This window comes from Girardinichthys multiradiatus, chromosome 8 (assembly GCF_021462225.1).
Source record: "Girardinichthys multiradiatus isolate DD_20200921_A chromosome 8, DD_fGirMul_XY1, whole genome shotgun sequence".
Classification (NCBI taxonomy): domain Eukaryota; kingdom Metazoa; phylum Chordata; class Actinopteri; order Cyprinodontiformes; family Goodeidae; genus Girardinichthys; species Girardinichthys multiradiatus.
The window spans coordinates 38,541,184-38,565,936 of record NC_061801.1 but is presented as its reverse complement, the minus strand read 5'-3'; the positions used below and the strand labels follow the sequence as shown (position 1 = coordinate 38,565,936).

General features: G+C 40.5%; 1 long non-coding RNA gene across 1 annotated transcript; it reads right to left on the bottom strand.

The window, feature by feature from the left end:
• Positions 1-21,890: 21,890 nt before the first annotated feature.
• On the bottom strand, positions 21,891-23,991 carry LOC124872877. The gene is made up of 2 exons (XR_007039375.1): positions 23,952-23,991; positions 21,891-23,721 (listed from the first exon to the last, which is right to left on the bottom strand). It is a non-coding gene; the product is annotated as an uncharacterized LOC124872877 (long non-coding RNA).
• Positions 23,992-24,753: the final 762 nt, after the last annotated feature.

Sequence of the window (24,753 nt, the reverse complement as noted above, 5' to 3'; positions counted from 1 at the left end):
CTTGCTTATAAACATGGTATACAGCTTTGTTTACAACAGAGCTTGTCTCATTCGCTCCGTAATCGTTGGATAACGCACCATCAATGCTTGTATACACATTAATATTTGTATTGTATGGTATTTAAAATAACGTATACAATTATTGAATAAGGTATTTTCTTTGTCTTAGCAGCTGGTGACCTAGATGTGAATCACCACATTGCTAGCCGCTAGCAAAGACAGATTTTCAGAGGTTAACCTGAGGAGAAGTAGAATAAGTTAACATCTTGTTTCACTGAGAAAACCTTCGGCCATGATGAGACAACATGATAGTTTCTTCCCTCTGTATATTTGTTGTCATACATTTGATTTTTAAGACCAAGGAAACCGAACCAAACATCTACCGGTCTGGTCCTTGACTCCTGTGCTGATAAAAGCGTCACATTTCATCGTGATAGATGGATCCAGAGCTACTGCAGAGTAATTGCATATTTTAGAGCCCTCAGATGAATTATCCAGCACCGATCTGTCATTATAACACTGAAAGTCAGGCCTTTATTTGGAGTGAGCAATGTTGCTCAGCAGTGGCATTTGCACAGCTGCAGGGGATCATAAATTATTACAGCGGACATGTGCACATTAGATAAACTTTTTCATCACAGTACCAAAAACAAGGTGACTTCCTTCCTCCCCACAGGCTGCAGAAGACACTTCAGATCTTAGCCTCCAGACTACTTCTACATCTCCATGAGGATACTGATCAAGAAGGAAGCCACTGCTCTCAAACAAACACCTTCAAGTTCCAATTTGATGTTTTAAATTAAAACTTTGAAAGGTCGAGGTTACCGACCAACATCTACCTTGCAATCCAAAATGGCTGCCTACGTATGAAACTGTGAAAATTGCAGAAATAAACAAATTATTTGCAATTTGAATGTTCATACCTTGCAAAATTAGTCATGCATATAGCACTGTGCAACATCAATATGTGAACCAGGAATACTCTCTATTTCAGAGAAAAATGAAGGGAGAGCATGCAAACCACATGCAGAAAGACCAGGATTCAGCAACTGGACCTTCTTGCTGCAAGACAATAATGCTACCACCGCTGCACAGCCCCTAAATAGAATCCCCCTTTGTGTAATTAAATGTCAGTAGACATCCAGGTGTTCTGTGACGGGCTCCTCTGGAGGAGCTGCAGATGCCACAGCTCAGGTGGGAGAATCTGTCAATAGGACAACTAATAGTCATGCTATCCACAAATCTGGTCTTTAAAAAAGAAATCATGAAAAGAAGCCAAGGAAGTCCTGCTTGCAGTTTGCCAGAAACCATAACAGGGACACAGTAAACATTTAGCCTACATGCAAAACGATTTGCACACCAGAACACTAACATGGCACATCTACCTGAACACACTATTCCCACAGTGAAACATGGTGGTGGAATCATGCTGTGGAAATGTTTTTCTTCAGCAAGGACAGGGAAGCTGGTTAGAGATGATGAGAAGATGGATAGAGCTGTTCTGGAAGAGGCCACAAAGAACTTGAGACTAGGGTGGAGGTTCACCGCCCAGCAGGACAATGACCCTAAACCAGGAAATGTGCGTTTAGAGAAACCATCCATCCAGTTCAGCTGAGCTTGATGAATTATTTCAGTGTCTGGATGTGAAAAGCTGATAGAGACACCAAAAGACCTGCAGCTGTAACTGCAGATCAATGCGGTTCTTGACTCAGAGGGAAACAAAATAATGGCACCGAATTTTTCAGATTCTTAATCATTTGAAAAACATGAATCTTTTTCCTTAAAAATGTACAGTTATGCTGCGATGGGCTGGCGACCTGTCCAGGGTGTACCCCGCCTTTCGCCCATAGACTGCTGGAGATAAGGCACCAGCTCCCCCGTGACCCACTATGGAATAAGCGGTAGAAAATGAATGAATGAATGAATGAATGTACAGTTATGAACTACTTTGTGTTGGTGGGCCACATAAAACCCAAAACAACACATTGACATACATCCTGTGGTACCAACACGACAAAATGTTAAAAACATTAAGGAGGGTGGATACTGTTGCAAGGCACCGTAGCTAATGGCAGTAGTTGCTTTTAAACTGCATTGTCCAGAAAAAAGACAGCTAAACAGAACCAGCTGCACCAGGATTACTTTCTAAAGGGAAAAATAAAGAGAATACACATAGTTATTGGTAGCAATAGCTTCGACAGTGGTTTATGGTCGTGTTCATAGTGGGTCTCCTCATCTCTGAATGTAACATTTGGCAAATCCCACTGGATTTTCAACCAAAGTTGGGTGTGACGTTGTTCCAAGCTCTGATTTCTCAGATATGGAGCTTGGAAATCAGATGGGAACGGATTGTTTGTGTGTTTTGTGGAGCAGTGGAGAAAACCCAAGCCCTGCTTTATTGAACCAGCTTTGTTAGAAGGGGAAGGAGCTCTACAAAAATAAAACAGTCCAGTCCAACATTTTGTTTTAGAGGAACAGCTCAAAAATCAGTGAGGCAGAAAACTTCTGGGATCAGAACTAAATGTGTCTGAAACTCAACACTGCAAAGGTCAAAGTTCAGATAAAAGCAAATATACATTTAGGATAGAAAATTTATTTTTGGATGTGAGAGAGTAGCAAAATTTGGTTTACGTAGACAACATTCAGATGAAAATTATTTATATTTGTCGCCATAGAGATGATATTCTGTAGTTCGAGGTGTTTATGTTGTTTTTCTTTGCTCTGTTCACTTTCTAAAGTTTGTTCCCATAAACTATCAAACTACTGTCAGTCAAACATGAGTTCATTACAAGTTATTTTTATCATTCTTACAAACATATTTTTGGACTTTCTGGGTGCTGTTGAGAACTGAGCATCCACCACATGTAAGGACAGCAATCAGTCACTAATTTGTAATTTCCTCGGGAAGGTTAATGTTTCATTTTACCGGGGATGTCTCTGCTAAAGTTGGAGAACAAGTGATGCTTCATTTGGAAGTAAATTAAATCCTGCCACGTATATCAATACAAAGTACCTTCATATTTTCTAATTCCAACGTCACCCGGCTCGGTCTCTCCCATATACTGTAATCAAATTTCTGAGTTCTGTTGTCCTCATCACTGCTGCGGCGGCGGCGATGATTGCTGAGCGATTACCGCCACCGTCGTCATGATCATCAACATTTACACTTGATTTGATTTTAAACTCATTATCTGTCATCTTTAGCAGGAAATGATAAGGATCCACGATTCGCCCAAATTCATTTCTGCTTTCTGTTTCTTGCTTTTCAATTAGTTTGTCAAGTCATTAAGAAATATTGGACAGGCAGTTACCTTAGCTTGGGATGGAGGTATGGAGCTTTAGAGAACGTCTGGTGAAGAAATAAGAACTACATAATTGTAAATAATCTCTAAGTTCCTCAAACAATCATTTTCCCTACCTGTTTATTGGAAAGGCTGGAGCCAATCGAAACTCTTACCAGATAAGAGCTGAGATACCATCCGGACAGGTTCTCAGTCTATCAGAAAGCTAACAGATTTATAACACCAAGGAGAAGAGACATCAACAACAACCTTTTGGAAGAAATTATTGCTTCCCATCAGTCTGGGAAGGCTTGAAAATTCTGCTGAACCTTCCAGGAATGGACATCCCAGGAAATTCACCCCTATATCAAGGCATGCATTGCTCTGAAACTGAAGGAGGGTTGACTGGGGTCTGTTTTGCACCAAACAGACCTGGACACCTTTCAGTTTTTGAGTTTGCCCAAATTCCTCTGTATACCAAAGTATTCTAAAGTCAAATGTCAAACCGGGTCATCAACAGAACAATGATCCCAAACACTGCAGCAAATCTACAACAAAACGACTGAAGAAGAAAATAATTCAACTGTTCCAGTGGTCTAGTCAAAGTCCAGACCTAATTTTGAATGCAGTGCTGTTAAATTCTGGACTGTGGTTTGTTTTTTTCACACCACTGATCTATGTTAGCTTTACCTTTGTGTTTTTGTAAATGTGAGATTAGATCAGAATAATTTTGGAACCTGTTAAAACCTACGGATTCAAAGTCAGTGCTAAAATATGAATTTATGATACACAAATTGTATTATCTTTATTTACGTTTGTGATGTATATTAACACTGAGTATTTTCCTTTTTCATGTGTCTGCAGGTAAATTTAAACCTCATATTTATAGCTGGTAAATTTTTGTCTGTTTAATGTTAAATATTTCTATTATTTATATTTGAGGCCTTTCATAATTTCTATTATGACTAGCCTGAAGTGACAACATGCTTTTCCATCAGCTGGCCCAGTTGATTGGCATCCGCATGGACTCATTATTTTCCTCTCAGGAATTCTCCCCTCCTGACGACCCAGACAAGCTCCACCAAACCGACGGGATACCTGATCCCGCTCAGAACCTTTAGAGTCCTCTTCCCAGCCAAAATGATCGCTGCCTTTAACGGTTCAGCCTGGATCGCGGGCAAACATGCTTTGAGTTAGTTCTCGGCAGGGAGAGGAGACACATACCGGTGAGGAAAAACGAAGAGAGCAGGAAAAAGATATTTCTGGAGGAAGAGAACATCAGAGCAGGCTTGCTTGAGCTCTCGTTAACATCAAAACAAAAGCGAAGGGTGTGTATTTGATGTGGAATCACACTGAGAGGACCAGATTGAGTTCAAATGGATATTAAATGTGCAGGAGGTGGTCACTGTGGGGAGGCAGACTCCACAGCGTTCCCACTACACTGTGCTGCTTCATGAACAGAAAAAAACTCAATAACCACCACAAATCTTCAGATTTAATGAAGGCTGGACTGTTTATTTATTCCTTTATTGCTTCTGTGTATTGAATTGGAGGAAGGAGACTGCAATACCATCTGCACCCCCATTCCAGTTGGCCTGTACATCAGCGGCTGCTGATGTCAGCCTTGTACTATCTGATCGCAGAGTTTCAAACAAAGGAAATTTCTAAAATAACAGGTTTCGTTAACTGAAGCTCTCATTAAGCATTAGACTGTGCGGCTCCTGTTTGATCGGCCTACCTTCTGCTGTTACACAGCTTGTTTTCATGGGTAGGTGGTGAACACACGGTAAGCTGAGCCGTCAGATGGACAAATCTGAGCCACAGCAAAGTCAGAAATGCAGCTGCAGCCACCCACTCTCCCCTTGTTGCTGTTCTATTGTTCAATAGAGGTAGAACCGCTTGTTAATCTTCGTAAAACTATTTAAAACCCACACAATACACAAAAACCCTGAAGTTGTCACCTTAAATTAGGTACAAACAAAGAACCGTAAAACTGTGGAATAATAAACTGTACTAGATTTCAGTTTTTATTTAATTTGGCAATCTGCTACCTACAAATGCTTGCCACAGTGAGACCAGTCTCAGAGTTGAAGAACCATCTGATTCTGTGGCTGTGCTCATCTTCAGCAGTGATTGGCCAAGAGACGGGTCCACCCTGGACAGGTCACAGACGATCATAGGACAACACAGAGACAAACAGGACAACCATTCACAGACACACACACACACACACACACACACACACACACACACACACACACACACACACACACACACACACAGGGAGAACATCCAAATTTCACACAGGGATTCGAACCCTGGACCGCCTTACTGCAAGGCTGTGGCGCCACCAACTGTGTGATGAAAGAGAAAAAAGCCTGACTCCAGATGTAACTACATGAACAAGCAGATGATTTGGACCATGATATAGGAGAGCATGTCAGAACAGACGGCAAGCAATTAGGTCAAATGAGCTGTCTGCAGACGTCTGAGACCCAATTAGTCAAACCTCTAATCTGGGGAAGGATACAAAAATTGTTGGAAAAGGAAGGAGTTTAGAATCATCCTAGAACCTTCCTAGATCTGGCCACCTGAATGATCAGCGACAAATGGCCTTGGTTAGAGAGATGACCAGAACCTAGTGGTCACCACGACGAGCTCCAGTGGAGATAGAACCATGCAGACATTTAACCATTGCTGAAACGCTCTAAGAGTCAGGCCCACTTGACTCCTTCCAGAAAAACATCTTAGAGATTTCCAAACAAAAATAAAACCCCATGCATAATGTCACCTTAACATCAACCCTACAGTGAAGCATGGTGGTGACAACATCACGTTGTGGGGATGTTTTTCTCAGGGCAAGATGACAAAAGAAATCCTTTAAGAAAATCTGCTCCAGAGTGCTCCAGACCTTAGACTGTTCCAACCCAACAGTGACCCAAACCAAACAAGGCTGGCTTCAGGAGCAGGCTGTGAATGTCTTTAAGTGGCTGAGCCAGAGCCTGGACCAAAATCCAATTTAAAATCTCTCTAAAGATCTAAAAATGTTACTAAAATACTGATGTTGTCCAACCAACCTGACTGAGCCTGAGAGAATCTCCAGGTACCAAAATCAGGTGTAGCAAGCTTGTCTAACCAAACCCAAGAAGACCTGAGGCTCTGATGCTTAGGTACCTACTACCTTTAAACATTTTTATACATTTACAAAAATGCCTAAAACACATCATTATGGTCTATTTCTTGTAGACTTTTTAAAATTGCAAAACAATACTCCAGTTGGTTTTAGAAGAAGAATGCATTGCATCAAGGGATTTTTGGACCGTATGATTGTACTACAAGAGATCTGAAAGGTCATCCTGAACAGGGGCCAACATGTCTGTGGGAAAACTTCTTAAAACTAAAACAAAATAAGTTCAGTGGGATCCAACATCTGCTGCTGATGAACTTCTCCACTGTATTTTGTAAGCAGCACACAGACTCCACAGCGTTCAAAGACTAGTGTTGTTAACATAGCAACACATCTGTCAGTATGAGTTTGACGCAGTGTTCTCAACATTTCCCACCACTGATGTCTCTTTTAGACATTCCTGTCGTGTTAAAGTGTGTTTCGTTCAGTTTTTCCCCGAGTCTTAAAGCTTAAACATGATGTTTCCAGCATGCTGACTGACATGTTTAGATACCAACATATTGGAGGTGAACAGATGAAACGTGTTTGTCTGGCCAAGGCAGAAGAAGACCCCTGGGGTCCTCTCATTCATTCGGCCCCGTTCCTCATGTCGCGACCCCGCTTTGACCCCTCATCACTTCTCACTTCCCGTTGTGCATTTTCCCACCGACATAATGATGCACTGCTGATGGCCTTTCAGTCCTCTCCGATCCGACCGCTGCCACCTTTTTTAATCTAAACTCAGTGGAAAGGGCAAAGGTCAGAGTCTTTTCATAGATGTGTTCCTACTTGTCCATTTCAAAATAAACCTCACCCTGCTGTTTTAGAGATACCACGAGAGGCCTGAAAGAGAGGCTTGTTCTCGCATTAAAGCAAAGTGTTAAAGCTCAGACATTGTTTAAACTGCAGGTGAAGTGTGTTTATGGGTCGGTTAAAAGGTTTCTTTAAGACTGACAGGCCTGTCAAATAAACAGCAGGCTAAGTGTTGGCGCTTATTTCTTCCTTTCCCCATAAAGTCAAACATGTCCCAATCATATTTCACGCTACCAGCATGGGTCACTGTTAGTCGAACACATTTAACCTTTATTTTAATTGCTGCTCACTGAGCGTATTTCCTGGAAAAGAAGGAGCTTGTGTTGAATGGAAGGCATTTTTAATGCTAACAGGAGGAAATTCACTGTGATTGTAGGGGGGACTTTATATGTATTTACAGCCATTAAAATCTATGTTCTGCTTCAGGATCTTCTTCTTCCATTATATTTACAGCCCCTAATACATTATTCATGACAGTGATGTCATGATGAAAGAAACAAAGTGCTTAAGGTATCAGATGCATGCAGTGAATTATGGCTGCAGGGTGATTTTAAAAGGACATTTCTAATAATAGTGGGGATTTTTGCTCCCAGGTTTGGTGCCTGATTTAGACCCCAGTCTACTTTTAAAACTAGGCCTAAAACTTTCCGTCTTAATAAAGCCTCTAGTTAGAATTGCTTGTGTTGTCTTTAGCTATAACTATGTAATCCTGGATGCTCGAGGACATCAGGCCCACTTTTCTTCCTGCTGCCATTTACTGCTGCTACTCTTCATTTATGCATTGCTTGCTATTATTGCTGCCATTTATTTTGCTTCCTCTCTGTTTTTTACTTTCTATAGAAGGTAGTCCTGGACAAGTGCTTCTGTGTTCTGCTGTCTGTCTATCCTGGAGCAAGCCTTTGAACTGATTAGAACTGAATACAGACAGAAAATGATTCCCTGTAATTAGAAACGGATTGGACCTGTTTGTCTTGTAAAGTGCCTTGAGATGACTCGTGATGAATTGGACCTGTAAAAATAAACTCAATTGATTCCTATAACAGCTCAGTTTAAACTCCTTTAATCATATTTGTCTGACTAAATCTTCTCCAACCAGAGTTAGTGATGGAGTACCACAGGGCTTGGTGCTTGGGACAATTCTCTTTACTCTGCAGAGGCTTCCACTTGGTTAAATTATTAGCCGGCATGGGAAAAATGGCATTTTTTGGGCTATATTTATATTATATTATTTTTATATATATTTCCAATAGAAATTTCAGAGGTTTTTAAGAAATGCCAACAGCAGCTTTGCACAAAGCCGACATTTAGATCATGCAAATGTTTGTTTTGAATAATAGAAAAAAATTATACTGCAACTAAATCTCACATTTAAAAAAATACTTTACATTTTTTTTAAAGAGAAGATTAAGGTAAATATTTATTTTTTTATATTTGTTAGCTGATCTTCTGGAGGGGAATATCAAAAAAAAAAATCTGAGCAGACGAGATAAAAATTTTAAATTCAATAATTTGATCTGTAGTGGAAAACTAGCACTTCAAATGACCCTGAACACACCATCCCCCCCCCATGGTGGTGGCAGCATCATGCTGTGGGGATGCTTTTCTTCAGCAGAGACTGGGAAACTGATCAGAGCTGATGGGAAGATGGATGGAGACAAATAAAGGACAATCCTGGAAGAAAACTAGTTAGAAGCTGCAGAAGACCTGATTGGAGTGTATGTGTACCTTCCAGTAGGACAACCATCTGAAATGTTGGAAACAATACTCAAAAACAGCTTAGTGAGACATAAATGTAGCTAAAAGGAGATCACAGACATGCTGGACAAGCAGTAAACACTGTGGTTGCCTTCTAGATGGCATGTTTCTATAAGATGTTTGTTTTAATACGGCGAAAAGGTCAACGCAGCTTGTTTGAAAACTATTAGCTTTATCTAACGAGCTGTAATCAAGCGTCGGAAACTGACTGTGCGATTGCTGGCGATGTTTATGTTGTTGTTGCTGGCATCACCACCCTCCTTTCTCCACTTCTTCCAGAGTTGGATCTATATATAGAGGGAGCAGTCGGTGGTAATGGGATGATGAATGAACACAGCGAGGCCTAATTTCATGGGGCAGGCAATCACCGGAGAAAAAAACTGAACTGTAGAGGCTGTAATTATCCCCGGGGACAGATTGGTCCCAAACTACGCTGCAGGAAATATGACTTCTGATAAAGTAACATGTTGTACATGCTCAGGTTTTTACAGCGATGCGGCATTCAGTTGTGCTTGTGGGCATTTATGTGCTTTAACCTCAGGGGATCATTTCTATTCATAGGAGGTGTATGATTCAAGTGACCTCATCTCATTCGTCTTCTTAAAAGGCTGCGGACTTTTGGCTGCCAACAACTGTTTGTTTTATAACAGCTGCAGGGATTTATGCCATAATGTTAGATGTTAATAACAATGTTGAATGATTTACTGCAGCCCAGAGAACGCTGTTGCACAAATTTATTGGCTCGCATACTAAAATATTTTCATTTCACTGTCCACGTTCAGAAGAAAAAAACATGGTTGGTTTTGGGGGACAGATTGATTGTAGACAGCTCAGCAAGATAACTCAGATGTTGTAGGTGTACTTTAAGGAACTACAGTATGGTGGAAAAGTTTAAAACCACAGTATTTCATCTGCCGAACCCGTAGATAAAACAAAGAGCACTGCCTGCTCTTTCCACAGCATTTAAGAGGAATGCAGAAACCAGCTACTGCTGCTGAGAAGATGCCTTTATTAGTGGGACCAACTCTATTATAGCTGGAGTTTTGGAAGTTTCCTGTTCTGCAGCACAAAGCTGTTTCTTAACACAGTGCCAAAACTGAAAGTGATCAGCAATTACCTAAGAGTAGCAACTGTTGGTGCAAATCATTCAGGAACTGAAAGATGGCAAAATTCTCAGAGAAACAGGAAAAAAGAAAAGAAAGCTCCATCTAAGACTCTCCAGGCCACAGTCACCATGTTAAAGGTTAAACTAAAATAGGTTAATATTAGAGTCACAGGCTGACAAAGTATGGCTTGCTTGAGTGGGTTGAAGAAGAAAGTCTATTCTCATAAAATGATAACAAATTAGCTTCTGAAAGAGTTCAACAATGTTCTTTGGACCAAAGCAAGAAGTGTTCAAGGAAACAAACCAGATTAATCAACCATCAAGTACTGTCTGTGGAGAAATTAATTCAAATTCAGTTTGTCACCTGAAGCTCAAATGTACTTGGGCTGTGCAGCTGGACAAGGATCCAAGGAACAGAAAGATGTCCAATAGTTCAAAAAAACAAAAACAAAATAAAATTTTACAATGGCCTAGTTAAAGTTCAGACCTGGAGACAAATGAGATGCTGTGGAATCTTAATAGAAGAAGAGTGGGCTGTAAGAGTGGGTTCCTCCACTGCAGCCACAGTGACCTATTCCCAGTTGGAAAGCATGGAACAACCAGTTATTATGTTCAGGAGGCGATCACTGTTTCATGGAGAAAAAGTGATCGCCTCCTTTTTTCCTTGTTTGGCGTGAAGAGTTTTTTTTTATTACTAAGCTTAATAAATGAAATTGCCCTTTAAAAACTGCTTTTTACTTTGATTTTAATATTTCTTTGTTTATCTGAAACATTTTAGTGTGACTAAAAAGCAAAACAATCTGTATGGGAGAAAGCACTGAAACCTTTAGCACCAACCCCGTTTACGAGCACTTACTGCAGTTCACTTGTTGTTGTCATTGTATTTTAGCAATAATATGAAGTATCACTGAAAAAATAAAACAAGGCTAAAAAATTGTATGTTACCAAAAATTGCCTAAAATGATTTAAAACATTTGGAAAGAATTTTGTCCTGTTTGTACGATAAACCATTAGCAGCAGCACCTCAAAAGTGATTCAAAATTAAAATAATATGAAAAATGTTATCATGCAAACAAGGTGAGTGCAGTATTATTCCTTTTATTTCTAATGCTGATACTATAAATGAGATATATGTTTTGAGTTATTTCTAATAAATATAATATTTGACCCTTTATCTGATGAAGAGAGTTGTTAAAGAGGCAAAGTCTCAGCACTTCTATTATTATTTCTAACAGTAAATCTTCTGGGGTTTTATTCCAGACAATTAACTGCCTTAAATCCAATAACTGATGTTACAACTGCCACATGTGAACATTTTCTTAGTTGTTTTGAAGGTAAAGTGCTCTCTGTAAGGCAGGTCAGTAGCAGAGCAATGAATGTGTGTAGTGGTAATGACCTGATGATTAACTCAGCTAAATCTGGTCTGTTCGATCAGTTTAAACTGCCTTCATGTGAAGATTTGTGCAAAATTGTGGGATCTTTAAAACCTACCAACTGACCTATGGACATTGTCCCTACCAGAGTGCTTAAATCGGTTTTAATACATTTGGGCAAACTCTTCTCTTTGTTTTAATAGGCGTCTTTCTTTAGGAGTTGTCCCTGCTGCTTTTAAACATGTGGTGGTCAGACTTCTAGTCAAAAAGCCCAGTTTGGACCCTTCTGTACTCTCAAATTTTCAACCTGTATCTCATCGTGGAAAAAGTGGTTTTTAATCAACTGCGGTCCTTTTTAGAAACTCATTTTATTTTATTTTTGAAAATTTCAGTATGGTTTTAGATCCCATCACAGCACTGAGACTGCACTCTTAAAAGACCACAACGATATTGCGCAATCTGTTGATGCAATCTGTCTTGGTGCTCCTTGACCTCATGGCAGCGTGGATCACTCAGTCCTTCTGTCAAGTTTAAGTCAAAATGTTGGAATTCGAGGTAAGGCACTTAAATTGTTTGCTTCATACTTAGAGAGATCTTTCTCAGTAATGATTGGTGACATGTCTTCTTCTACTGCCCCTCTTTCTTGTGGTATCCCACAAGGCTCCATCCTTGGCCCATTACGTTTTTTTTTCTTTACATGCTACCACTTGGATCAATCATTGCCAAACACAACCTGCCTTTCATTGCTATGCCGATGATATACAAATATATCTGCCTGTAAATTCTGACAGGGATGAAGCCACTACTTCACCGTCTGTCTGTATCTCAGAATTTATTGGTTAGGACGAGCTTCTTTTACTTACAGCTTCTAGCCAAAGCCAAAAGGTTTTTAAATTGCATGACCTTGAAAAGGCTGTCCACGCTTTTATAACGTCGTGTCTGGATTACAGTATCTCCCAGTATTTCGGTATAAACTAATCTTTATTGAGTTGCCTCCAAACCATCCAGAGTGATGCTGCCCGTCTTGTAACAAGCCCTAGCAAACAGGATCGCATCACACTGATACTTAAATCCATTCACTGGTTCCCCATTAGGTTTAGGATTGATTTTAAACTTTTAATGCTTGTTTTTAAAGTTCTAAATGCTTTGGCTCCATTGCATTGTGTGATCTTTTAACTGTTCGTGTGCATAGCCGAGTCTTGAGGGCCTCCAATCAGGACTTGTTGGAAGAGCCAAGGTCTAAATATAAGCAGTGGGGTGATGGAGCCTTTTCTGTGGCAGCTCCTAGACTTTGGAATAAACTCCCGGCCGAATTAAGGCTTGTCTCTGACCCGGGCCTCTTCAGTTTGAGACAGCTATTTAAGAAAGCTTTGATTACTGTTTTTACATCTATTTTATGTTTCTACTGGTTTTATTTATTGTGTTTTAGGTGTTTTATTTTATTTTACTCACTGTAAAGTACTTTGGTTAACCTAGTGGTTATTATAAAAGGGCAGTGCAAAGAAATTATTATTATTAATAAGAATTTACTGTTAGACCTTTATTTTATGCTTTTATTGCTCATTTTAAGTAAAGATCCACATATATATAGTTTCAAAAGTAGACTGTGTAATTAATAAAGTTTTTAACTTTTCTTTTATATGAATCATTTTGAATTATTATATAACCCTTTAATTGCCATCCCAACACTTTTTTTTGGTTTTGCCATTTAAACAATTTTTTCACCAAAAAAATCGAAAACACTGAATAAGTGCCTGAAGTTGTCCTTAAAAACAGTTCGGATGGAGCACTTACTCCATAGACATTGTTTTTGGGCAGTTCTACAGTTGTTAAAATCAAAATGATTACATGTTGTGACCCTGATTCCTGCACGATGCTCTGCTCTGCCTGTGTTCACCAGCAGAGGGCGTAGTTGATCACATCATGCTCTATTTTCTGCTTTTATCTCAACTCTCACGTTCATCTTTGCTCTCCTTTGGTCTTTGTCCAGCAGGAATAGGTACTTCTCCCTTTTTGTCCATGATCCGAATTGTTTCGAATGCTGTTCAGCTTCCCGATGCTCTGGAGTAAATATGAAAATAAAGCTTCATGCAGGAAAGTCCTAATTAGTCTGTCACTCCAAACTAACACTTCAGACCTCCTCCTCCCCACCTCCACTGCCCTCTCTCCAGCTCCAGCCTCAAATCCCATCCCAGCCTCAGTATTTTCTCCCCCTGTCAGAGCTGGTCATGAGTGTCAGATTTAATCTGGTGCAGGGGTCGAGTGGGGCCTGGGGTGCTGGGAGAAACCCATCATTTTCAGTTTGTGTGTGTGTGTGTTTGTGTGTGTGTGTGTGTGTGTGTGATGGATACAACAGATAGAGGAAAGGATTGGGCCTCTGAGAAGGAAACAGCCTGACAAATTCAATAAAACACATCTGAGGAGCGCCTGCTGCACGTTCTGCTTCACTTTGCCTCTCAGAATAAATATGAGTTTGTCTGAATGTGCCGCACAGGGCATTACTGTTGTGTATAATTGTCTCATTTTTTTTTGGACGGGCTCTTTTTTCCGTTGTTTCGCAGAGTGAATCCAATTACAGGTGTCGCCATCACTCACGATGGTGGATGCAGCAGATGATGCGGGGTTCTGGACGATTTATTGGCTGTTTTGGAGGGTGATCGCATTGATTATCCATGAAATGTGCCAAGCAGCAGTTTCCATCGCTCATTCCTAAATAAGAGCATGGAGAAGGTTTACTCGAGGAGGGAGCCACTGGCCGAGCGTTAAGGAAATCAAAGATATCCATCTTTCCTGGTGGGGTTTGAGGGGAAACAAAAACATCATTTTATATGAAAACGACAAATAAGAAGATTCATGTTGGTCTTATTAAAGTGGCAAAGTTTTATTTCTTCAGGCCGGAGGGTAAACCATGAGCAAGACAAATAACAGAGAATCTGACACTGCACCAAACTTTACTGAGTTCTGTCATAACAGATCCATCCAACCGTCCGTCCATCCATCCATCCATCCATCCATCCATCCATCCATCCATCCATCCATCCATCTGTTTATCCATCCATCCATCCATCCATCTGTTTATCCATCCATCCATCCATCCATCCATCCATCCATCCATCCATCCATCCATCCATCCATCCATCCATCCATCCATCCATCCATCTGTTTATCCATCCGTTTATCCATCCATCCATCCATCCATCCATCCATCCATCCATCCATCCATCTGTTTATCCATCCATCCATCCATCCATCCATCCATCCATCCATCCATCCATCCATCCATCTTTGATGTGTCACGGAGTGACATTTTTGGACTTTGTTTGTGGCTTTGTGTTTGTTTACCTTTTGCTTAGTTTTTTCTATTTTGGTTTTTGTATCATGTTTTTCTTTTCTCCCTCTTCTGCCTCCTAGTGTTTACTACTTAAGTTCTTTTATGGTTGTTTTCTTATTACTCTGTATGGTTTATTATTATTATTGTAATTATTATAGTTCTTGGTCTTCCCTGGATTCTCTAGTTTTATTTCTCTTTAGTATCTTTGCGTTTTATTGTGTTTTATTATTTGTTCCTTTGCACTCTTCTTGTTTACTAGTTTATTTTCTGTTTCCTTTCCAGTTAATTCAGTCAGTGTGGTTAGGTTTCTTTACTTTTGTATTCAGATTTTCTTTATGGGTTCTTTGTTTGTTCTCAGGTTCTTATTGTTGTTCCTATGTTCCCTCTAGTTTCTCTGTTTACTTTAGTCATGATTATTCTAGTTTTCTTATTCCCCATTTGATTATTTATCTTTGTCTATAGGTTTGCTTGGTCTGTGTTTCTGTTTATTGTTTATTAGTTACTTTGCTCATCCTCAGTCTTTGTATTTGTTTCACCCGTTCCTTGTTTTCTCTGATTACCGGCCCTTTGTTATCCCTCAGTATATTAGTTGGGTTTTTTGTCATTGTTTGTTGCTGGTTCCTTGTGTTTGTCATACCCCGTTCTCAACCCACGTATTTGTGCTGAGTTTTTCCATGTTCCTACAGAACCGATCTTGTAAGTTTTTGGATCTGGACTTTGTATCTGCAGTGCCTTGTTTGGTTTCTTTGAAAACCTCTGGAAATAAAGCTGAAAACCTTTTACAACATGTTGCTACCCAGCTCTTGTCTGCACTTTGGTCCGCCCGCAAACCACATTTTGACATGATGGTTTTTTTTTTTTACTGAAAAGTTTTACATCTAAGTTAAATATGGGCAAAAACAATAGTAAAAGTAGGATGAATACCAGACCATGATGTGAAATTTAACAGAGTAAAAACAGGTAAACACAGGGGTTCTGGGTTTAAAGTAAAAGTTTCAGTAAAAGAATAAAACAGTAAAAAGATGCAGCTATTTTTAAAGCTTAAACTGAGGAAAGACCTAAACCAGTAAACCGAACTGGAAAAACATTAACCAAAGAATCTTATAGACAATCGGTGGTGTGTGGAGCTGTTTTCTTGCTGTTGGAGGGTCAGCATTAAGTATCGGGGTTAGAGGTGCAGAGAACTCTGCCCTGAACAGCAGAGGCCGAGGCTGGGACCCTGTAATCAACAGGCAGAAACACACAAACCTAGTGAAACCAACACTGGGAGTTCATTTTATAACTGTCAACTAATTTAGTCTGTCCAGCCTTCACTTTTTATTAACTCGCATAAATTTGCTGTTTTTATGCGTCTGTTAATTTGTCAAAATCAATAAGCTTCACATTTTGTTCACTCATCTGTAAACTTCATCTGTCTACAGTTACGTAAAAAAATTAGGACACTGTTATTAAATATTCAGTTCTGGGCTTTGAACTATCACAACTGTCTGGGCTTTGACTAGGCCTAGAACTTCATAATTCCTTTGTCATGGTTCAGGGTCTAGTTCTCCATCAGCTTTAATGTTTCTTTAGCTGGTCTCACATTTTCCTCTAACACCATCCAATACAAGGTAGAGTCCATGGTGGATTCTATAATGTTGAGCTGCCCTGGTCCTGCTGAAACTAAACCCAAGCATGACACTGCCACCTCCGTGCTTCACAGTTGGTATAAGGTTATTTTTCTGGAATGCTGTGATTCTTCTAATCCACATATTTCCTCTGTTCTGGTGTCCAGGTAATCCAATTTTATACTCCTCTGTAAGAGACAAAATGTATTCCTTCAGTCTGATCCTCATGTTTTTATTAAAGAACAAAACCTTTTTTCTTGCACTCCTCCCATGAACAATTTTTCCTGATTGTACAAACTAACGCTATTATATCAACCTCCTCAAGGTCCCATGAAGACATTTATGGATTTCTGGAGACTTCTTTTAGCATCTTGCAGTGTGCTCTCAAGGTGGACCGGTTAAACATCCAGAACTGGGCATGTAGGAGTGTATTTGGAATGAATCCCACTTGTAGACTGATTTCTGTACAGATAACTTGCTGAGACATCCTTTGAGACCTCTCTTAACTCCTTAACCAGACTTACTTGTTATGCACCTGTAGTGCCATCCTGCCAGTAAACTTTATGAGGTGTTTTTTCATGAAGCACCTCAGACATTTCCACCCTTGGATGGTCTGGAAATAAGCCTGAGGGCATTTAACTGACCCCAGAGTCTTCTCTTGTTGAAAATCCAGGCGGTGTGTTGGAGCAGGCCATGTCTCCATGGAGAGGTGCTACATCCATCCCCCCAAAGGGTCAGAGTTGTTCAAGTACTCAGTCTTTAAAAACTTTCAACTGACTCCTTTTATTCTCCTTGCATCTAAATACAGTCATTAACTTTTTAATTATTTGGTTCTTAAAGATCATTTTGTGTCCTTAAAAGTAATTTGTCCCATGTTTTAGTGAATTAAATTTCGTCTTCAGGGAAGAAAGAAAAGCCCTTGTGGATTTAAAATTAATTAAAATAATACCTTTTACACTGTCTGGATAATACCGAAAGCTTCAATTTATTTCTCTTTCATATTTTCATTCAAAGGTTTCATCTCCTCCACCTGCAAGTTTCTTTTCCCCCGCTAACGTGCGTAAACCACCTTGAACTGTTGATAATCAATGTTCAGCCATAAAAACCTGTCTGAGCCGCTCCCAGGAGTGAAGGGCGGTGGTGTCTTATTTATGAAACCCAGTATGCGTGCAGAGAGAGTGGACTGCGCTCCTCTGGGGTATCAGTAATCGTCTGGAATAACTTCCAATTAATGAAGCAGATGGTATTTTCACAGCAACACCTGGGATGTCCAGGCACTCAGGAGGCAGGAATTAATTCCACTTAAAGTAAAATTTCAAAAAGCTTTATCCTCTACATCCCGGTCCCTCCTTCTTTCCCCACTGCTGACTGCTCAGGGCTGTAATAAATACCCTTTGGACTCCTCTAACAGAACTGCGATTCCTCGGTAAAGGCCTCGTCTCCTTTTTCAGAAAGCTTTTAGTTTCCCTGTAATCCTGCTCAAAGACGTAACTGTCTAGGACAACTTCCAGGAGAGCACAAGGACAAAAACAGAAAAATGTCACATTCCACGTGTAGGTCCGTTTATAACTTAATATGGACTCATGCTCCTGCAGTGCAGAGTGAAGGCTCGAGTCGGTGTGCACCAGCGAAACCTTGTTAGCAAGGCAAACATTGGAACATGACGGGATTAACCAGGAATGTGAGGAAAGGCTCAAACTGGGCTGCAATTACTAAATTCTGTCCTGTAAAATAATAAGTAATTATGACTAAAACTAGCCCCACTAACAGGTAGCCACACACCAAAGGTAAATGACTCCCCAGAGGAGCTTCTAAAAAAACTAGACAAATGAGTAAAACTCACCTTTCTCTTAGTCACGTTTCCCTAACTGACACACATTTTAAAGGTTAAATAGGCCCTAAAATTTTAATATTTCTAGCCAGAGGTTCATCTACCTTTCTGCAGCTGTATATTTCTAATAAAAACCCATAAGGATAATAAATGATTATTTTTCAATGCAGGATTTTCATACATATAAAGTTGGCTAATAAAAAAAAAAACCATTATCTCCATTGAGTGAACCTCTAGGTCACTGACAACAGACAGCAGGAATAGTAGTGAGAAACAGGGATCGACTCAAAGAAGCAAGTTTTGAACATGATGTTTTGGCTTTATCTGGACAAATGACTTTTAACAGGTTCCAACATGGGTTCTGGAGAACTTTTAACAAGTTTGGCTACCTTGTTCCCTGAGGAGAATACAATGAAGACTGATAAGAATATGATGAAGACCAGGGATCGTCCCTGCTGTAAGGGGTTTGGGCCAGAATATGACTCCAACAATCCACAAATCATGATAAATGCTGTCATAGATGCTGAGGCTGAGGCAAACAAAGACCACATATGGGGGATCCGGCTCACTCAGGGCGGCATGGTCTTAGCAGCGCCTTGTCAGTTGCACCTTAAGCAAGTTTTCTGTTGCATTTTCCCTGTCCAGTCAAAAGAAGGGTTGGCACCTGTAGGAAAATATGGTCATACATCAGAACTGGCCAAAGACAGTGAAGCTGGTACCTGATTTGAATCAGTGGTGGATTTGTTTATGAGAGCGATATGGCTCTCCACCAAGGGCGGGATGACCTTAGGGAGAGCACCAGCTTTTTTTTTTTTAAAACACACCCAGGCAAAAGGGAGATTAAGCTATGGGTGTATTCACACCAGGAAAGTCCTTTGGTCCGCTTGTTTGGTCCGGACCAAAAGCGAACTTTGTTTCATTTGGTGCGGTTTGTTTTCATATTGTACTTTTTGCACGTGAACTATTACTTGTAAACAACACCACGTGGGTGACAATCATTGTTCCCATTGGACAGAAATGACAGGGGCGGGACAGAGCACAGCTGTTTCTTAACACAGTGCCAAGACTGAAACATCTGTAGACGTGCTGCGTGCAACACCTCTGTTCTGCATATTTGTGCCGTTAATACAGCTGCAATATTATTGTGAGGGTGAAGAGCAGCTCATTCAACACAGACTTTGAGACGTTCCATTTATAATTCTGGAACCCCGTCGGAGAATGCGTGCTGAACGCAGACGTTCTCTACGTATCTTGTTCCACAACAAGCCAGTAGCGTTGCTAAGCAACACAGCTTATCAGGTATGATTACCTTTCAACACACACCTTTGCTACCGGCTACGGTGGCTTTTTATGTCCAAAGAGACGTACGCTTTTTGTAGTTGGGGTTGGTAGTTGGGGTTCGCTTGAGTGTATTCACACCTGCACAAAAGGTCCGGACCAAGGGGGGAAACAAACTCTGATCCGTTTAAAGTGGACCAAAAGTGGCAAGTGTGAATACTCTCTATATTAAAAGGGCTATTCTGGTGTTTTTAAGGATTCTGGACTCCATTTAAACATCTCTAGTTGAACATCTAAAACAGCCTACTATCCATTAGGCAGAGATGAATCTCAACCCAAATCCACCAAAGAAGTAATTCTGGTATATCCAACTACAGTCCTTAAAGGCTTCAGATGTGTCCCTGTTGCTTTTGACCCATTTTTCTTTTATTTAGATGCTTTCAACCAGAGAAACATCTTCAAAATGCAATACACTGCCCCTGAAGGACTGACTTCGGACTACTGAAATAATCAATGGTAGTTTTTTTTAAATGGACAATGAGGCTCACCGCCCAGGGAGGCATGGCTACTTGGGGTGGCACCAGCTCTCAACAAATGAAATTAAAAGTTACCAGTCAGTTGTTAATCAACTCAATATTTGAGAGATGCGTTGGTCATTTTAAGGAACCTCCGGTTCACAATCTAAAAGAGCCAACTGAATGAAGAGCAACGGTAACTCACAAGCTTAATCCCCCCTGGAGATATGGGTCCGCACCCAGGGCAGCAAGATAAAAGGTGGGCGACACTTCCTCCTGACAAATCAAATGAAAAGTTACTTGTCAAAGAGGATCGGGCAGCTGAAAGAAAAAATGCTGGTCCACCACAGCTCGGCAGGTGAATGACCAATGATGGTCCCATTTTTAAGTCAAGCTGTAGATCTCAAAGGCAGCCAAGGTTCCAGTTTTAACTCTGGGTTTCTGTCCAACTTGACCATGTTAAATATTTTGACTAAGTGTCATGATGCTAAGGTGTTTTGGGTTTCTTTATACATCTGTTTCTTCCTTTTTATTTACGTTCTCCTAATGTTACCATTTTAATTATTCCTGAGGTTTTCAGTTCATTCTTGTATTATTCTCTGTTAGATTTCCCCTCTGTGTTCCTCGGGGTCTGATCTGTTCTTCTCTCCCTCAGCTTCTCACTTCATTGGTCTCAGCTTTTCCTCATGTCCTCCAGATTACTCACACCAGCATTCTGTGTCACTTCTCCATTCATCCCTCACCATTTTCAATTCAGTTTTATTTATATAACACCAATTCACAACACATGTTGTCTCAAGGCACTTCACAACAGTCAGGTTCATACATTCCAATTAATACTAACAATTGAACAGTGCAGTCGGAGTTAGTTATTTATTCAAATTGGATAAAAAGTTTTTCTATCCAAGGAAACCCAGCAGATTGCATCCAGTCGGTGACTTGCAGCATTCCCTCCTCCCGGATGAGCATGTAGAGACAGTGGACAGTCACTGGCGTTGACTTTGCAGCAATCCCTCATAGTGAGCATGCATGTAGCGACAGTGGAGAGGAAAAAACTCCCTGTTAACAGGAAGAAACCTCCAGCTGAACCAGAACCAGGCTCAGTGTGAGCGGCCATCTGCCACGACTGACGGGGGGTTTGAGAGAACAGAGCAGAGACACAAAGAAGCACTGATCCAGGAGTCCTTTCTATGGGAAGGAAAAGTAAATGTCAATGGATGTAGCTCCTTTAGTCATTTCACCTGGAAAGAAAGAACAGATTAACCTTGAAAACTGGCTCAGAGTTTGAGTCTGAAAGAGAGCACATATAATTAGTTACAGTTAAGCTCAATCGCCATGTCTAGGAGAGAGAAAGGATTGAACACTAAAAGACAGGGCTATGTGGATCATCGGTAGAGGGTGAGCATGAAGTTATTTCCCGCAGAAGCTTGGACGATGCCCCTCTCCAGAAAGGTGTCACAGGTAGACACAGAGCCAGGCCAGGTGTAGCTTCTAGGAAGAGAAAAGAGAGAACAAAGTTAAAAGCTGAAATAACAGCAAATAATGCAAAATTGGAGAGTAGTACGAGTATGCAGCAAAGAGGGTGAAAGTGGTCATTATGTCCTCCAACAGCCTAAGCTCACCTGTTGCATTTGCTCCCCGCTGGATTCTCCCGTTACACTCCCAGTTTTTATGTCGTTCTCTCCAGCCTGTGACTTGGACATGTTCCTCTCCCGTTTTTGTGTGCTCCTTGAAAGTTTCCACATCATTTAATAAATCATGGCCATTAAATGCTCCAGTCTGCGCCTGGGTCCTGCTCCTCCACCACACCCCCTGACAAACTGACTACTTCTATATGACGTTTGCACTGTTTTATTCACAGAAGAAGTGCAGTGACCATGTTTTTAGTTGATTAATGGATGTAACCAAAGTGTTGAGATGAAATTCACTCAGAAATAAAAGAGAAATGATTTTGACTCCCTCTGCGATAAACATTTCTCTCTAATAAAGTCGTTCTGGTAAATTAAATTATTTTCCTTCCAGAGGCCAAACAGATTAGATGCAAATTACACCAAATATCTACAACAAACACCAATGCTGTAAATGTATGATGCTTCATCACAAATAAAAATGAAAAAGGGATTTCAAATAATGGAAGTTGGCATCTTTTGTCTGTTTGCAGTAACATTGGGTTTTTATGCTGCGATGAGCTTTGTCTTTGAGGATCAAAACCAAAATCAGAGCTCATTATGTTTGTTGATGATCACCCATTCCTTTTTGTTTCATGCTTGTAATGATCAGATGTGGCTGAAGAGCATCTCTCTGGGAATTTCCTGTGGTTTCCAGGAGCAGGGCTGCAGCCCAGGGGGAGTTTCAGCGCTCCATATGGAACGCATACAGTCATTTACCCGTGCAGACAGACCTCTCCTCTCTGCCTTCACTCTGATGTAATTAGCAGCGTCTCCTGTCAAGAATGAGGCTCCTGTTTATCTTTGTCACAGCTTGTCCATTAAACCATCATTAGTCGGCTAAATGCTGCAGGAGTTTGCTCCCTGTGAGATCGGTTTGCCGAGTTACAAACAAATATCTGCCTCGGCTGACTCCTGTAATTGATGGCTCCGGTTAGATCAGGCGGATCTAGAAAAAGCACTTTGAGGTTAATGCCGGCCTGGAAACTCTAGAAATATAAGAGATGGTTAGTCACAGGAGGACACTGAAAGTCTGTCCACATGAAAGCAAAAAGCAGCATTACATAAATCCTTGATGCTCATCTGCTCTGAGCATTTTGAGGATCTAATAAGAGCAAAACTATGGGGCCATTTTATGTATGCCTCTCATTTCATTAACATTGCTCGATATTCATCATACGACATCTAAGACTTAGAGTGGAACTCCAGCAGGACCGTAAATCTATAGAAGGGCACGGATATTTGAGCCTAATGCTAACTTTGGCATGGTGACATGCTCACAATGTTAATACTAACATGCTGAGGTTTAGCAGCGATGGCGAGCATACTGTTCAGCATCTGATACAGCTGAGAAAAATCAGCAAGCAGAGACTCATGGGAACATTTTTCCAACAAAAATACATTACTGGGGGGCTTTTGTACAAATAGTAGACAACATAATATTTTATCTTACACAGAGGCATATATTTCAAGAAGGAAATTTGAATATTACATATGACCAATAAAAATGATTTTTAATACAGAAATTTGAAAAAGGTATGGCCTGTATAATGACAAGAAAGACTCCCAACTTGACAGTCATTGACACCCTCCACAGGGAGGGTAAACCACAAAAGCTCATTGCTAAATTAGTGTCAGGATCTGTCTGTGTTTGATTCAGTTTTTGTCATTTAACCTGCTCTGATCTTTTGTTTTCCTGTAGCCTCTCCCACAAACCGTCTCTAGTTTTCCCTGATTGTCTGGTCTTGTCATTCATTGGTTCCCTCTGCTGTTCCATTTGTATACATGTTCCCTGGTTGCCTTTGTTCCCTGCAAGTTTGTTATCATATGTAATGTTACGTCTGATTTCTGGTGTCCTGGTCTGGTTCTGTTCTCACTGCCTGGTCCGTGAGTGAGAGTGATTGAACCTCAAACTTACCGGCATGCGTCTGGCTCTGGCCTCCTTCCTCTGCACTTTGGTCCTACCCACAACCGCACAGCATGACATGAAGTGTGTCACCTCCAAGCATATTTATGGAATGTTAAGTGAAAGGAAAAATTGTGGTACAAAAATGTGCAGAAGCAACAGGGAAAACTGCAGCCTTGAGATGATTGTGAACCAAAGCCCATTCAAGAGTTTATGGGAGATTCACAAACCACCACAAACAGGAATCCATCACATGGACCACAATTGTCTCCTCTATGAGTTAAACTGCTCCAGACGTGGAGACAATGTCAGAAGTGTCTTACCTGGGCCAGAGAAAAGGGTCTGGACTGTTGCTGAGCAAGGAACACAAACATGGACAGGCTAGTCACGACAAACAGTAGAGTTTAAATACAGAGGTAGGGTCTAGAATGGATCAATGAACAAGAGGGACTAATCAGTAGAAATGTGAAGCAGCTGGTGACAGAAGGAGGGAGGCTAATTAACACAGATGAGCAGGGAGTCCAGGGAAGTAACAGAAACATCTAAACACAAGAATAAATAAAGAACCTAAGCTACAATAAATGAACTAACATGACAGCAACTGAAGAACATAAACAGGGAAATGAAGAGAAACAGATAAGGAACTCAAACTCAAAGCCCAACGCAGGAGAAACATGACAGGTCCACTGGGCTTTCTGAAGTCCGCCATCAAAGTAGCCATCTGAAATGAATTTTTAGAGCACTTCATGCTTCCTTCTGTTGACAAAAAGCTGCTTTAATCACCATGGTATCACTGTGCTGGACGGGCCAGTAAAATGTGCTGACCTGAACAATCTAACCCCAACGATCTAAGTTAAAGAACAAAAAAAATAAAATAACATTCTTTGCCAGAACAGTAAAAGTTGCATTTTTTTAAAGTTTAATTTGTTTCCCACTCCTCCTGCAAGTTATGATAGGAAGAGGATCTGGAGCCCACTTGTCATAACTCTTTCCTCCAAACTTGATTCTTTTAAACCATCTGGCAGCAATATTTTGGCAGATAAATTAATTCAGTCCAATATCCTCTCTCATTAAGGAATGTGTGCATAAAATGTCACAAATAACAAAGAATTTGAGGAAAACCTG